Below are 16,410 nucleotides of genomic sequence, written 5' to 3'. Positions count from 1 at the left end.
TTGCGTGGGGTTGGGGGCAGTAGTGTTAAAGTTTTCCGAACTTTGGTTCGGAGCTTCAGTTAGATTTCCGACGGCGTTCCCGGGGTCTTCAGCTGATTCCACTCCTTGTTCCGGGATTAGTTCGTAGTCACCGTCGGCGAGAGTCGTTGAGTCTACATGATATGCAAAGATGTAATTTAACGGATGCATATATCGTTATTTCATTTCATGATAAAGTTGCAATCCAATGAAAACATAGTTTATTCACTGAACATATTCTTTACTTTTCTACTGGGCAGTCATTTATCGGGTATTAATTATTTTACCTAGTTACATTAAGTAATAGGGTTGATTACCCTAAACATTTAACTAATGGCATGAGGTAGCAGGTTGGGTTAGCTTTAAACATTTAAACTAATTATATTTATTAACTTTATTTATTTGCTTAGTTAATTACTTATAATGACCCTTGGTTATTATTTAACTATAGACTTACTTTGATTAATTAAGAATATGACTTAATCATATACTGCACTATTTGTTCTGGTTGTTTTATACTTAATCCTAGGTTGAGAATTTAGGGACATGTTACATTATTTAAGAACAATACTTCAAATTATTTTTAGAATTTTTAAACATCTAAAACTACATATATTAATTATACAAGATCAATTAAGCCTTATTCATATTTAAACTTATCCTTATGAAAATATTATATAAATAGTAGGTTAATTATTTTTCTTAAATACTACATGTCCAAACAAAATTAACACAATTGGTTTCACATTTTTATCATTTTTTTTGCCAAATACTATGCATTTCGTAAGCCTACAACTAATTAAACTTAGCATTTAAATTAGAGCATAATCTACTCAGAAACTGAAAGTCAACCTTTAAGGCAAGTTGTAGATCTTAAAATATGGAACCCAACAAATTTTAGTTTGCATTTTTATGATTTTTCCTTGAATTTATATGGGATTTCAAAGTTTGCATCAAAAATAACACAAAGGGGTCCTTAGGGTACTATTCCTATGAGTCACACTCTTTGCAGACAGCCCCCTGGGCTTTTGGGTCTTTCAACCCATAGTCCTTAGCCGTGGTCAGAAGGGGAGGCAGGAGTTTGACCGGCCGGTTCCGGCGACGGCGATCGCCGGCGGCAAGGGTGGAGGGGTGGGGAAGCGTCACTGAGGTCTTGCGCATCTGGGGGTGGTCGGGATCGGGTCGGGGTGGGTTGTAGCGGTGACGCGACGGGGACAGTGCGGCCGGCGGTGGAGATGAACGGCGGGAACTTTGCTCCGGTGGTCGGGGGTGGCGGGGAAGTAGTCGAGGAGTTTCAGGGCGATGTGGAGAAGCTTGGGGAAGAGGCAATTGGGGTCGAGGAGGGCCGGAGAGAGGTGTCCCACGAGGAACAGAAAGCGGCGGCGGGTGGAGATCGCCGGCGCACGTCGGGGAGCTGGTGAGGTGCACTAGGGATTCAATTGGGAGGTCGTACAGCTTCACGGGGTCGAGAGGAATCTACCTGAGGTGTTGTCGTGGTGCGGGAGGGCTCGGAGTGGGCTGCCCACGGTGAGTAGAAGGCTGCGGTGGAACTCGAGCTAGCCGGAGCTGTGGAAGACGAAGCTTGGATGCGGGAGGGTGAAATTGGATGAGCTGTAGAGCATCAGTGGGTCACTGCGGTGCTGTGGGAGCACTGAATTAGGATGGAGCGGCGGCAACAGTGGCTGTCGACGGTAGCCAGGAGGGGCGGCGGAGGTGAAAGTACGCCTAGAGGGGGGGTGAATAGGCGATCGTCGCTTAAAATCTGCACACAAAAATCTCAGCCCGAGGCTGCCTGGCGGACTGTCCGCTGGGAGTGTCCGCTGGGCACTTCCAACGTCCGCTGGGAGGTCTCGGGAATGGAATGCAACCTTTCGAAGAATAAAACTTGTATACCAAAATCCACTTGAATAGAAAGACTCTAAAACAAGTAAGGAACACTAAATGCGGAAGAGATCTAGCTCAAAGTAAGTACACAAGCAGATCGGGCAAGAATACTAGATGAAGGTAGGAATAACAAAAACACTAGAATGAAGTAAGATAATCAAGCACAAGAGACACAAGATTTTCACCCGAGGTTCGAATCCACTCAAGGATTCTACGTTCCCGTTGAGGAGTCCACAAAGGACCGGGTTCCTCTCAACCCTTTCCTCTCTCAAGCAACCACAAAGGTCAAACTTGAGCTTTTCACTAGCAACAAGGGTAATACAAACTTCTCAATCCAACCACACCACGAGTTGGTTGTTCTTGAGCACCTCTAACCGTCTAGGAGCCAAGCTCCAAGAGTAATAGATGTGGAAAGTGATGGAGAGTGCCAAGAGATGCCCAAGAGAGGTGGATCTCTTGGGGAGAACACGAATCTTGCTTGAATCTTGCTCAATCCCAACCCTAGACCAAAGATTTGGAGTGGAGAAGCTAGGGTTTCACTTTGGGGAGCTTTGGAGTGCTTGAAATGTGCTTGAGACTTGGTTTCACTGGTTAGGCAAGAGTATTTCTCGAATGGGGGTCGTGGGGTATTTATATGGTCTCACTAGAAACTAGCCGTTAGACAGTTTTCCAGTGACCTGGCGGACTGTCCGCCAGGCCTGGCGGACTGTCCGCCAGGAGCTCTCGGACTTAGGCTGTTTTAGCTTCCTGGCGGACTGTTCGCCAGTCCGCCAGGAGCTCTCGGATTTTCATAAGTTTCTACAAGGCTTACACTCCGGATTTGATTTGTTGGTGATCTTCCACACACTTTCCACATCCCCCTTGATAGTACGGTATACCTAAACTCAAGAAAACATAAAATAAATAAATTTCTCCGCTTGCAACTCTTTTCTTGATCCGGTACCGTTCTCCAACTTTGAATAATCGTCAAGATTCACTCCTTTTCTTTTCTCCTTTTTGGTTTCTTTGACCCCTGCTCATTATACTCAATTGAAACATTAGATACTCATTTAGGTTGTTATTAATCACCAAAATAGGTCATTAGGCCTAGATGCACTTTCAATCTCCCCCTTTTTGGTGATTGATGACAACCCAAATGAACCAAATAAGAAACAATGAATTCAATAGAGCTTGAGGTAATATATATATGTGATGAGCTCCCCCTAAATCCATGCATCCACAAGATATTCATGAACTCCATTTCATAATGAGCATACCAAATAAAGTTATAGCATCATGATGAGATATAACCAAGATTGGATAAACAAGGATAAGCAATAAGTTCACAATCATAGCATAGCATCATCCATAAATAAGTTATTACAAACCAACTTAGTTCAAATACGAGATAAGCAATAAACACATAGTCTCACACATACATCCAAATATTCAAATAATTTTTTGACGACACTCAAGCTCACCGTGACTCTAAGAACACATGCTAGGATACAATCTTTTCTCCCCCTTTGGCATCAAGCACCAAAAAGAGAAAAGACAAATGGAAGCTAGGAGCAGCAATCACTCATCATCCTCATCATCATCAACATCATAATGCTCCCATTCAGCCGGAAAGTCACTAGGAGGAGATGGTGGAAACTCGGGCCAAGCCGTCTCCTCAATGCCAAGGTGGCGCTCAATCCGGTTGATGCCCTGCTGATTTGCCCGAGCATAAGCGCGAACTACATCATTGGTGTTGCGGCATACCTTGAAGAGAGCCTTCAAGCTAGAAATAAAAGCATTGCGTTTCCTGCGAGGACGAGTCCTAGAGGAGGAAGGCATCACTGAAGTGGAGGGCATATCCATAGTGGGCTGGGGTGGAGAATGAGCTGATGGAGGAGACTCGCCTTCTAGTGGAAATTCTTGCTCCTTGGGAGGCTGTGGACAGTATGGTGCATGGACCGTGTCATATCCAAACTCCATTCCCGTCACAGCATTAATCATCCTTTGGATGTATGGAGCGTAGATAACTGGATTACTGCCATGATGGAGCATGTACCTCAACTCCGTCCAGAAAAAGTGAAAGACACTAAAGGGCGGGTGATCAAAATCCATAGCCAAGAGAAGCAATTTGACCGTACCATGAATCTTGGTGCGATCACCCCTCTTGGGAGTCAAGGTCTCCCAGAATATCCTGTTCATGATCTCCATATATGGACGTAGTCCATGAGTCGTCGCTAAATCCGGATCCTCATCCCGATAGAGAGTCATAAGAGCTTCATCCGTTGGATTGATTTTATCGTGAATCTCCATCTCATCTAGAGTGTCATCAAGTTTGAGGATAGTGGCAAATTGCTTGTATGAAACCCAGAAAGCACGCCCTTGAAGATTGAAGTGAATAAAGGAATTCTTGTCCTCACCTTCAAACCAAGCAGTGGAGCAAAATTGAGCAACTAGCTTATTGTTCCAATTTTGGTTGAGGGCCAAGAATTCATAGAGGCATTTCTTCTCACATTCTCTTATGACCAAGTCAAAGGTTGGATTATTTTTCTCACTCATTTCAGCCCAATTGATGTACTTTGAGACAGTGATAGCATTCTTCTTTTCAATAAAGACGGATATGTACCAATCAGCTTGGAATTTGCTCCAAAACCTCCTATCCGGGATGTATTTCTCATAATCATAAGGATTTTCCCTTCTTTCTTTGAAGATAGCACCTCCTTGCTTTGTGGTGTAATCAATTCGCTTTACTCCAACATCACCGAAGTTGATCCTAGTGTACTCCGGTCTGTGCATGATGTATTTTCGGTAGGGTTGGAGTGGAGGATAGTCATCAAAAAGAGGAACCGGCTCTTGAGGTCCAGCTTCATGTGGAGGAGCAGCTCTTTGACCTCTACGGCTCGATGCCCCATGGCTAGAACCACCAATTTGGCTAGCACGACTAAGCGGAATTTTGCGAGTTGGCTTCTTGGGGCGCTTGGGTGGAGGAACGACTTCCACTTCTTCAATTTCATCCGAATTGGAGTCGGAAGTGGGATCATGCATGAATTTGGTCCGCCTCTCATGCACCATCTGGACATGTATAGGAAGTGTTGTGCTTGATTAGAAGAAATGAAAGAATGAATGTTAACAAACACGGGAGTAGGCGGGAAAATACAGAACAGACCCTTCCTGGCGGACTGTCCGCCAGGAGGGTTCGGTTTTGAACCTTCCCGCGAAATCGCGCGATGTTAAGGACTAGTTTGTTGAGGCTCAAACTTTGTAGGCATGTTCTAGATGATAATGTAAGGCTAGAAATAAATTTTGAGCAACTTGGGATGGATAGATTTGGAGATCGGGTTGAATCAAAGTTTTAGGCATGAAATGAGCATGAACAAGAGAACTTTAAACCTAGCCATCCATTCTTCAAGATTTTCAAGGAATAGCATGCTCTACCTAGCAGGAATCCATATATAAAAGCATTCCTCAAGATATGCATCGAGTAGAGAGATCGATGGAAGATTGCATATACCTTGTTCTTGCCCTAGGTTGGACGAAAGAGGTTCCAAAGAGTGGAAATCCAAGGGAGGAGGTCCTTGCTGCACGAAGAGGAGCTTCCCTTGCCGTGGAGGGGTTGAGGACTTGGTTCCACGGACAATCGAGGTGGTGTCCGTGGGGAGGAAGAGGAAGTGAGTGAGAGGAAGGTGTTGTCCGTGGGGAAGAAGAAGGTGGTGAAGAGTGAATGAGGAGCCACACCCAAAGAAAATGACCTCTCAACACCTTACCCCGGATAAGAGACAATGGGCCCACAAGAGAATCACGAGAGATACAAGAAATTGGTCAGCTCGGTTGACTGGACCCGAAGCCTCCTGGCGGACTGTCCGCCAGGCCTGGCAGACTGTCCGCCAGAAGCCCTCAGCCAGCAACATTCCTCTCTCACGTAACCTATCCAATTATTCAAATAACTTAGAGAGTATATTGGATGTATATGATGTAAGACATTTGGGATATAGTACATGGTTTTTCAAGAAAACATCACATAAAATGACCATGTTAACCAATTCGATCCAAACGATCAAGAGAATCCAAGATTTTCACAAACAAGGCATACAATATTTTGAAAATCATTTTGTTGTTAAAAGGTTTACCATTAGACAAGTAGGTGTGCAACACTTCATTCCAAATTTCTAGAATCAATGATGTTTAGCTCATTCCTTAATGCACAAAATCTTTTCTCATCTAAGGGTTTGGTGAAGATATCTGCAACTTGGTCGTTTGTTCTCACATGAGAGATCTCTATGTCTCCTTTAAGATTATGATCTCTCAGGAAATGATGCCGGATATCTATGTGTTTGGTTCTAGAATGCTCACAAGGGTTTTTGGCTATTTTAATGGCGCTCTCATTGTCATATAGGAGAGGAACACGGTTAAAAGTATAACCGTAATCCTTTAGAGTTTGTCGCATCCACAAAAGTTGAGCACAACAATGTGTGGCTGCAACATACTCCGCTTCGGCCGTGGAAAGAGCTACGGAATTTTGTTTCTTGGATGCCCATGATACAAGGGACTTACCCAAAAATTGGCAAGTCCCGGATGTGCTTTTCCTATCGATTTTGCATCCGGCATAATCCGCATCGGAATAGCCAACTAGTTTGAAATTTGAACCTTTTGGATACCAAAGACCTAGGTGAGATGTATGAACTAAATATCTCATGATTCTTTTAACAGCTCTCAAATGGCATTCCTTAGGATTTGATTGAAATCTTGCACATAAACAAACGCTAAGCATAATATCAGGCCTAGATGCGCAAAGGTAAAGTAGTGAGCCAATCATGGATCGATATACCTTTTGATCCACGGATTTACCTCCAATGTCAAGATCAAGGTGTCCATTTGTTCCCATGGGGGTCTTGATTGGCTTTGCATGCTCCATGTTAAACTTCTTGAGTATGTCATGTGTGTACTTGGTTTGGCATAGGAATGTCCCTTGCTTGAGTTGCTTGACTTGAAATCCTAGGAAGAAGTTCAACTCTCCCATCATAGACATCTCAAATCGCTTGATCATTGTTTGACTAAACTCATCACAACAAGCTTTGTTAGTAGAACCAAATATAATATCATCGACATATATTTGGCAAACAAATAAATCATCACCGGCTCTTCTAGTGAATAAGGTGGAGTCGGCTTTTCCAATTTTAAAACCATTTTCAATGAGAAAATCCCTAAGGCATTCATACCATGCTCTAGGAGCTTGCTTAAGCCCATAGAGCGCCTTATGGAGTTTGTAAACATGGTTAGGATATGCTGCTTCCTCAAACCCTGGTGGTTGCTCTACATATACCTCTTCCTTGATTGGGCCATTCAAAAATGCACTTTTGACATCCATTTGATAGAGCTTAAAATTATGGTGAGTAGCATAGGCAACAAGAATACGAATTGACTCAAGCCTAGCTACGGGAGCAAAAGTTTGATCAAAATCCAAACCTTCAACTTGAGAATAACCTTTTGCCACAAGTCGTGCTTTATTTCTTGTCACCACACCATTTTCATCTTGTTTGTTGCGGAACACCCATTTGGTTCCAACAACATTTTGCTTGGGTCGCTCCACCAATGACCACACTTCATTTCTTTTGAAGTTGTTGAGTTCCTCTTGCATGGCCATTACCCAATCCGCATCTTGTAGAGCATCTTCCACCTTAAGAGGTTCAAAAGAAGAGACAAAAGAGTAATGTTCATAAAAATTAGCAACTCGAGAACGAGTAGTTACTCCCTTTGCAATGTCACCAAGGATGTTGTCCACGGGGTGATCTCGTTGAATACTTTGATGCACTCTAGGATGTGGCACTTGATTTCTTGACTCCTCTTGTTCATCATCTTTCTCTTCTTCATCTTGTTCAACACCTCCCCCTTGATCATTGCCATCTTCTTGATGATCATCATCTTGAGTTGGAGGAGATGCCTTGGTTGAAGATTGTTGACCTTGATCCTTGCTTGATTCTTGAGGGCGTACATCTCCAATTGACATGTTCTTTAAGGCTTCAATTGGAGCTTCTTCATCATCTAGTTCATCAAGATCAACTTGCTCTTCTTGAGAGCCATTAGTCTCATCAAACACCACATCACATGAGATTTCAACACACTCGGTGGTTTTGTTGAAAACTCGATATGCTCGTGAGTTTGAATCATAACCAAGTAGAAAACCTTCCATAGCTTTAGGAGCAAACTTAGAACTCTTAGCTCTTTTGTTAAGAATGTAACATTTGCTCCCAAAGACTCTAAAGTATGAAACATTAGGTTTGTTACCGGTGAGAGGCTCATAAGGAGTTTTCTTTAGCAAGCGATGAAGATATAGTCGGTTGATGGCATGACAAGCGGTGTTGACCGCTTCCGCCCAAAACCGGTCGGAAGTCTTGTACTCATCAAGCATTGTCCTTGCCATCTCAATTAGCATGCGGTTCTTCCTCTCCGCCACCCCATTTTGTTGAGGTGCATAGGGAGCGGAGAACTCATGCTTGATTCCTTCTTCATCCAAGAAGTCATCTACTTGAGTGTTCTTGAACTCGCTCCCGTTGTCGCTTCTAATCTTCTTGATTCTTAAGTTGAACTCATTTTGAGCTCTCCTTAAGAATTTCTTGAGAACCCCTTGTGTTTCACTTTTATCATGCAAAAAGAATACCCAAGTGAAACGTGTATAATCATCAACAATGACTAAGCTATATTTGTTACCGCCGATGCTTATGTAGGCAATAGGACCAAACAAGTCCATATGAAGTAGTTCCAATGGTCTACTTGTTGTCATGATGTTCTTGGTGGGATGGCTAGACCCAACTTGTTTTCCTGCTTGACATGCTCCACAAGGCCTATCTTTTTCAAACACAACGTTGGTTAGTCCAATGACATGATCACCTTTTAGGAGCTTGTGAAGATTTTTCATACCAACATGGGCTAGGCGGCGGTGCCACAACCAACCCATGTTGGAATTTGTGATTAAGCATGTATCAAGTTGAGCTTTATCTTTGGTGAAGTCCACTACATAAAGCTTTCTCTTTAATACACCCTTAAACGCAATTGAACCATCACTTCTCCTAGAGACGATCACACCCTCATGAGTAAAAATACAATTATAGCCCATGTTACAAAGTTGTGATACGGATAATAAGTTGTAGTCCAAGGTTTCAACAAGAAAAACTTTTGAAATGAAGTGTTCGGAAGATATAGCAATGTTACCGACACCCAATACTCTTCCTTGACTGATGTTGCCAAAGGAGATTAAGTCGGTCGGATCGTCATTCTCTTCATAAGTTGAGAACATGTTCCTCTCTCCGGTCATGTGATTAGTGCATCCACTATCAATGATCCACTTCGATCCACCGGAGGCATAGCCCTACAAAACAGATTTAGACTTTGTTTTTAGGTACCCAAACTTGCTTAGGTCCTTTTACATTAGTCACAAGTGATTTGGGCACCCACACACAAGTCTTTGGACTCTTGTGGTGTGGCCCAACATATTTAGCAAACACTCTTCCAAACTTATTTCTCATAATCACATAAGATGCATTAAAGTCATAGAAATGATTAGTAGGAAGCTTTGATGCATTGGAAGAAGTGGGGCGGAAGACTGAAAATCTGCCACCCGAGGGTTCCTGGCGGACTGTCCGCCAGGCACTCTCGGGTGCCCAGTTCTGGGAGCCACTCTCCCACTTGCTTCTTCCTTCACAAATTTGGGGAATTCATGCCTGTTGATCTTGACTCTTGCATTATGCTTTTCAAAACGTTGAAAACTAATACCATCCTTGATGTTAGGTCGTCTTGAATTCAAGTAGGCACCTCTTGCATATTTGAGTTTTTCCTCCTCAAGAACCTTCTTCTTTTGTTGTGCTTCACTTTCTAAGGACGTGATCTTGACTTTTAAGCTTTCAATCAACTTTACGTTAGTAGCACAAGCATCAACATCAATATCCTTGCATCTAAAGCATGATTGTGCTATGGCGGGATTAATTGATGGGTCATGTTAAGATGTTGAGGCATTGGACAAGAGAGTGTCAAATTGCAATTCAAGGCTTTTGTTTAAGCAAATAAGTTCATCTTAAAGTGCAATATTTGCACTCTTAAGACTAGTGTTAGTCTCCTTGCTTTCCACAAGTTCCTTGTCCAAGGCCTTACATTTTTCTTCTTGCTTAGTTATGATCTCCTTGAGTTCAAGGTTTCTCTTCTTTTCAAGAATGAGCAAGTCCTCTTGTTTATCAAGGAGATCATTCTTCTCATTCAATTCTTCCATGAGTTCGTTAAACTTAGCAATAGCATTTTTATCTAGATTCTTGAGCATGGCAATCATATCAATATCTCTATCATTTTCACTAGAGCTACTAGATGTACTTTCACAATCACTAGTAGTATACTTAGGAGAAGAACATGGGATGGTTTTTACCTTTCTTTTACCTCCCCTTGCCATAAGACAAGTGGGAGTGATGTTTTTCCCATCCTTGAGGTTGGGGAAGAGAGAAGTCTTGTTAAAGGCAAGTGTGACCACTTCTTCTTCATCCGAGCTGGAGCTCTCATCATCGGAGTCCCACTCCTTGCCAAGATGTGCTTCACCACTTCGTTTCTTCTTGAAGAACTTCTTGTCCTTGGTGAAGTACTTCTTCTCCTTGTTGTCCTTCCTCTTCTCTTCCTTGTCCTCTTTCTTCTCATATGGGCAATTTGCAATGAAATGCCCACTCTTGCCACAATTATAGCAATTTCTTTTTGTCCTTCTTTTGGAGCTCTCATGCCTCTTGTTGCCCTTGTAGTTGCGATTTCTCATCAATTTGCTGAAGTTCTTCATGAGAAGAGCCATGTCATCATCATCAAGACTTGAACTATCGCTGTCATTGTCACTTGATGAGGATTCTTGCTTTACTTTCTTGCTCTTCTCCTTCTTGTTTGCCTTGAGGGCAATGTCTTGCCCTCTTGAGGTTGAGGTCCCCTTGGACAAGCTCTTCACATACTTGGCTTCACTTTCCATCATCTCATGGTTGATGATCTTGCCAAGTACTTCTTCCGGTGTCATCTTCTTGTAGTTGGGGCTTTCCCTTATCAAAGTATATAAGGTTATGTTCCTTACCGAGAAGGCCCTAATCATCCTCTTGACCACTTCATGGTCGGTCCACTTCTTACTTCCAAGACTCCTCACTTGATTGATCATCTTCTTGAGCCTTGTGTACATCTCTTGGGGGGTTTCATCATCCAACATGGCAAACCTCCCAAGTTCTCCTTCAATCATCTCAATTCTTGCGTTCCGAATGGTCTTGGTGCCTTCATGTGCCACTTTGAGAGTATCCCATATCTCCTTTGCACTTTGCAATCCATCCACTTTATCAAATTCCTCTCTACTCAAGGATGAAAGGAGGATGGTTGCGGCTTGAGCATTGCGGTGGAACAATTGTTGCATGGTTGGTCCAAAACTTTCATCGTCGCTGTCTGGCTGCTCAATGCCTACACAAACAATCTCCCAAAGACTAGGGTGAAGAGAAAACAAGTGCCATCTCATGTTAGTCCTCCATTGAGAATAGTTAGTTCCATCAAAGTGTGGGGGTTTTCCAAGAGAAACGAAAAGAAAATTGTTGTTGGAACTCATGTTATCATAATTGAAAAGAGTGCGAGAGTAGTTAGAACTAACCAATTTCTTCTTCTTTCTTCTCTTGATGTAGATGGACCCTTCATCACTACTTGATGTTGAGGATGAGGATGACTCAATCACTATCCTCTTGCTCTTGCTTTTGCTCTTACTCTTTTTCTTGTGATCTCCACTCTTCTTGGAGCAATCGGATACATCAAACTTGGCATTGTCATCTTTCTTATGCGTCTCATCTTCTTTGCCCTTATTTTTCTCAAGATTCTTGTGTGAATCTTCTCCGGCCATGATCTCCTCGAGTTTTTAGACTCAAATTTGAGGAACCACGCTCTGATACCACTTGAAAGTACGCCTAGAGGGGGGGTGAATAGGCGATCGTCGCTTAAAACCTGCACCCAAAAATCTCAGCCCGAGGCTGCCTGGCGGACTGTCCGCTGGGAGTGTCCGCTGGGCACTTCCAACGTCCGCTGGGACGTCTCGGGAATGGAATGCAACCTTTCGAAGAATAAAACTTGTATACCAAAATCCACTTGAATAGAAAGACTCTAAAACAAGTAAGGAACACTAAATGCGGAAGAGATCTAGCTCAAAGTAAGTACACAAGCAGATCGGGCAAGAATACTAGATGAAGGTATGAATAACAAAAACACTAGAATGAAGTAAGATAATCAAGCACAAGAGACACAAGATTTTCACCCGAGGTTCGAATCCACTCAAGGATTCTACGTTCCCGTTGAGGAGTCCACAAAGGACCGGGTTCCTCTCAACCCTTTCCTCTCTCAAGCAACCACAAAGGTCAAACTTGAGCTTTTCACTAGCAACAAGGGTAATACAAACTTCTCAATCCAACCACACCACGAGTTGGTTGTTCTTGAGCACCTCTAACCGTCTAGGAGCCAAGCTCCAAGAGTAATAGATGTGGAAAGTGATGGAGAGTGCCAAGAGATGCCCAAGAGAGGTGGATCTCTTGGGGAGAACACGAATCTTGCTTGAATCTTGCTCAATCCCAACCCTAGACCAAAGATTTGGAGTGGAGAAGCTAGGGTTTCACTTTGGGGAGCTTTGGAGTGCTTGAAATGTGCTTGAGACTTGGTTTCACTGGTTAGGCAAGAGTATTTCTCGAATGGGGGTCGTGGGGTATTTATATGGTCTCACTAGAAACTAGCCGTTAGACAGTTTTCCAGTGACCTGGCGGACTGTCCGCCAGGCCTGGCGGACTGTCCGCCAGGAGCTCTCGGACTTAGGCTGTTTTAGCTTCCTGGCGGACAGTCCGCCAGGAGCTCTCAGATTTTCATAAGTTTCTACAAGGCTTACACTCCGGATTTGATTTGTTGGTGATCTTCCACACACTTTCCACATCCCCCTTGATAGTACGGTATACCTAAACTCAAGAAAACATAAAATAAATAAATTTCTCTGCTTGCAACTCTTTTCTTGATCCGGTACCGTTCTCCAACTTTGAATAATCGTCAAGATTCACTCCTTTTCTTTTCTCCTTTTTGGTTTCTTTGACCCCTGCTCATTATACTCAATTGAAACATTAGATACTCATTTAGGTTGTTATTAATCACCAAAATAGGTCATTAGGCCTAGATGCACTTTCAGGAGGTCCGGTGAGGGGGTTGAGCTCGGGAAAGGAAATGCTGGGGAAAAGGAGGGCGGCAACAGGTGAACAAGATCATAGGGCGGCCGTTAGGCGTGGGTTAAGGCCAGGAGCGGGGTCACGGTGCAAGCAGGAGCTGGCAACGGCGGCGAGGGCGTGGCGGCCGGCGGACGGCTCGGAAATTCGTGGCGCGCGCGGAGGAGGGCAGCAGGGGAGGGGAACAGGGCCGGGGCAGGGGGAGGACGACGCGTGAAGTTCATCCCCGCAGGAGGTGGCGCGGCGGCGGCGGCAGAGCGGCGGTGGCCGGGGGAGCTGCACCGGCGACAGTGTGAAGCAGAGTAGGGGAGGCAGGGGAACAGAGGGGGCTCAGAGGAAGAAGAAGGAGGGGAAAAGTCCGAGGGGCTCATTTGGAAAATTAAAAAGATCTAGGGACTTCCCTGTAAAGTAAAATTTCCCGTTGATCTAAATCCCTACTGAGGAAATGACCAAAATAGAAGTTGTAGAGTTTTTCAAACTCTACAACATTGCTTTAGGGTTCAAGTTCAGAAAGCCAAAGTTTACAGCTTTACATGTTAAATTTTGAGCAAAGGTGGAATTTGAATTACTTTTGTCCTTACCAAAATGGATTTGATGTAATTTTGTACACATTTGTAAATTTTCATGGAATGCCATGATGACTTGTATTCTTACATTTTAGTCCTAAGTAAACTTTAGAAGCTACTCTTATACTTCGATTATCTTTCATAAGAGGACCCATATTTTTGCATTAATCACATTTGGGTCCCTATTTTCACACAAAGACCCATTTTTCTTAGAATTTAACATATCTATTGCACTTTCTTTCCTATGGTGATATAAATTTGACACCTAGTGTTATATTTGGCCTAGATTTTGATGCTACCTCCCATTTTACCCTATTAACACTAAAGGACCTATATTTTATAGAATTATAGTTATACCCCTATTCCTTTGTGCTACACACATACACCATAGCAAGCATACACTTTTCACACAAAAATCTAGTGTCTATATTTCTAATTACCTGAATATCACAGTGCACCCTGGAGCTTCTCACAAGCGCACCGTCAATGGCATCATCGGTGTTCTATGCAGGCAACATTTGCCTGGCATGGTTGAGTACGGCGGAGTGTGGGAGCCGGCCTATACGTTCGAGCACTACGCCGCAGCCCCCGATGCTGAAGATCGGGAGCGCAGGGTATTCAGCAACAAGGCGGAGCGGGTGAAGAAAGAGCTGTGGGTAAGTGCTCAATAAATCGCATATTAATTGCACAATTTTATACATTAAATGAATGAGATCTATTGTGTTTGTATATGTAGGATTGCTTCAGATGCGAGGCTAGTAAAGAGGGCGAGGCGGATGTGGTGATCACCAACTGCTAGAAGAAACTAGTCTGGGAGATGCACTACGAGGCGCGTATCCAAGCCGTCAGAAATTACCACGCCACCGTCCTTGGATAGAGGGTCACTAAAGAAGAAGCAAGAACAATTTATTTGACTCCGGAGCAGTACATACAGGTAAAGAACAGAACACCATGGCTTGATTCTTTTTCTACATTAGGACGGCTTAATTTCATCTTCTAATACGTCATGCATGTACTTGGTGTCTTGTAGGTGACTCCTAATTGGTGCATCTCGTATTTCGATTGCTGGCGACGCATAGTGCAAAAGTGGTGCTCCGAGGAGTGGGAGGAGAATCACGTTGCTTGCCGGGAGCGACGTTTGATGATGCCAGGTGTAGCACACCATCAAGGCAGCCGCAACCTCAACGGATACGCTGAAGCATGGGTACGCGAATACATTTATTTCATCTAACACTCAATTATGCATGCTTTCTAATCATCTTGTTGCTTTTCTTGCAGTCATCATCACATGGTGGCCAGCCTTGCAACCTCTTCACGGTATTTGCTCTGTCCCATAAGGGAAAGGCGACCTCCGACGTCAGCTACAACCCGGAGGACAGGTCCGAGGCATACATCAATGCGAGCATCCACACCCGCCTCAGTGAGTACACATCGATGGCAAGGGAGGTCCATGGCCCAGAATATGATCCCACCACAGAGGACCTTGACACAGAGATCGTCATGAGGGTCGGAGGAGGTAAGAAGAAAGGACGGTACTGGATTGCCGATGGCGCAATCGACTCGTCCTCTACTCCTACTCTTTCTCAGATTTGAGCAAGGAGCACGAGTGCGAGCCCAGCCATACGACCTCGGCAGGACACTTCACGCCATCAGATACAGGCACTCCAGATTATTCCTTCTTTATCCATCATTCATTAATTATTACATACCTTTTCTTTGCATTATTGTAACATTGGGATGAAAACTGTGCAGGGCCGGCTGGAAGAAGAGACGAGGAAACGACAGGAGTTGGAGCAAAGGATGACTGATGTACTTACTTACATGCAGAGTCTTAGAGCTGCAACGGGTGTACCTCCGCCAGCTTCTCTGTTCACGCAACCTCCACCACCTGATCCGTACTCTACTCCTGTGAGTGGGGATAATTTGTATTTATGTATGATCGTCATTTATCTTGTCTCACATGCAATCTCTTCTCCTCTATGTAGAGACAATCGGCGGCATCAAATGATCCGCATGCTACGCCATCTCCAAATCAGGCAACTCCAAATCAGCCATCTCCAAATCTGCCACCTTGGTGATGGTTCTCGAAATCGGTATGTCCTTATCATTTTGGTTACAAATCTGCATTCCTAATATTATGCATGCTTGTTGGTCAAAAAGAGTATGAAATCTTTTGTAGTCAATGCCTTTTAATTTCATAATATATTGGTACACTGTCTATGCAGGAAAGAGAGGGATTTGAGAACCTTCACTTGACATTGGAAAGACTTGTTGGCGATGGCAAAGAGACTAGTTGTTGTAAAACTTGTATTGCACTTTGTAGACTTGGCATTTGAGAACCTTTATCGTTGTTAACTCTTGTGTGGTGAACTTGTGTATGTGATTTTAGTTGTGTGATGATGAGACTTTGGTAAATTTGGTTGTGTGATGATAAGACTTGGGTGAATTTAGTTGTGCAGGTGAAATTTCAAATAATATGCCTGTGTGAATATGTGCCTGTGTAAAATGGAGGCCCCCCATCGGGGATGGAGAAAAAACAAAATAAAATATTTATAAAAAAATACTTTGCCGAGTGTAGTCTAAATTTTACCGAGTGCCAAGGGCAGACACTCGGCAAAGTGACCTAGACTTTGCCGAGCGCCACGTCTTAGGCACTTGGCAAAGAGCCTAGACTTTGCCGAGTGCCAACTCAAGGGCACTCGGCAAAGACGCCGTCACGGCCCGAAACGCGTCAC

The sequence above is a fragment of the Panicum hallii genome, chromosome 5 (genome assembly GCF_002211085.1).
Source record: "Panicum hallii strain FIL2 chromosome 5, PHallii_v3.1, whole genome shotgun sequence".
Classification (NCBI taxonomy): Eukaryota; Viridiplantae; Streptophyta; class Magnoliopsida; order Poales; family Poaceae; genus Panicum; species Panicum hallii.
Note: the sequence above shows the minus strand (reverse complement) of the source record.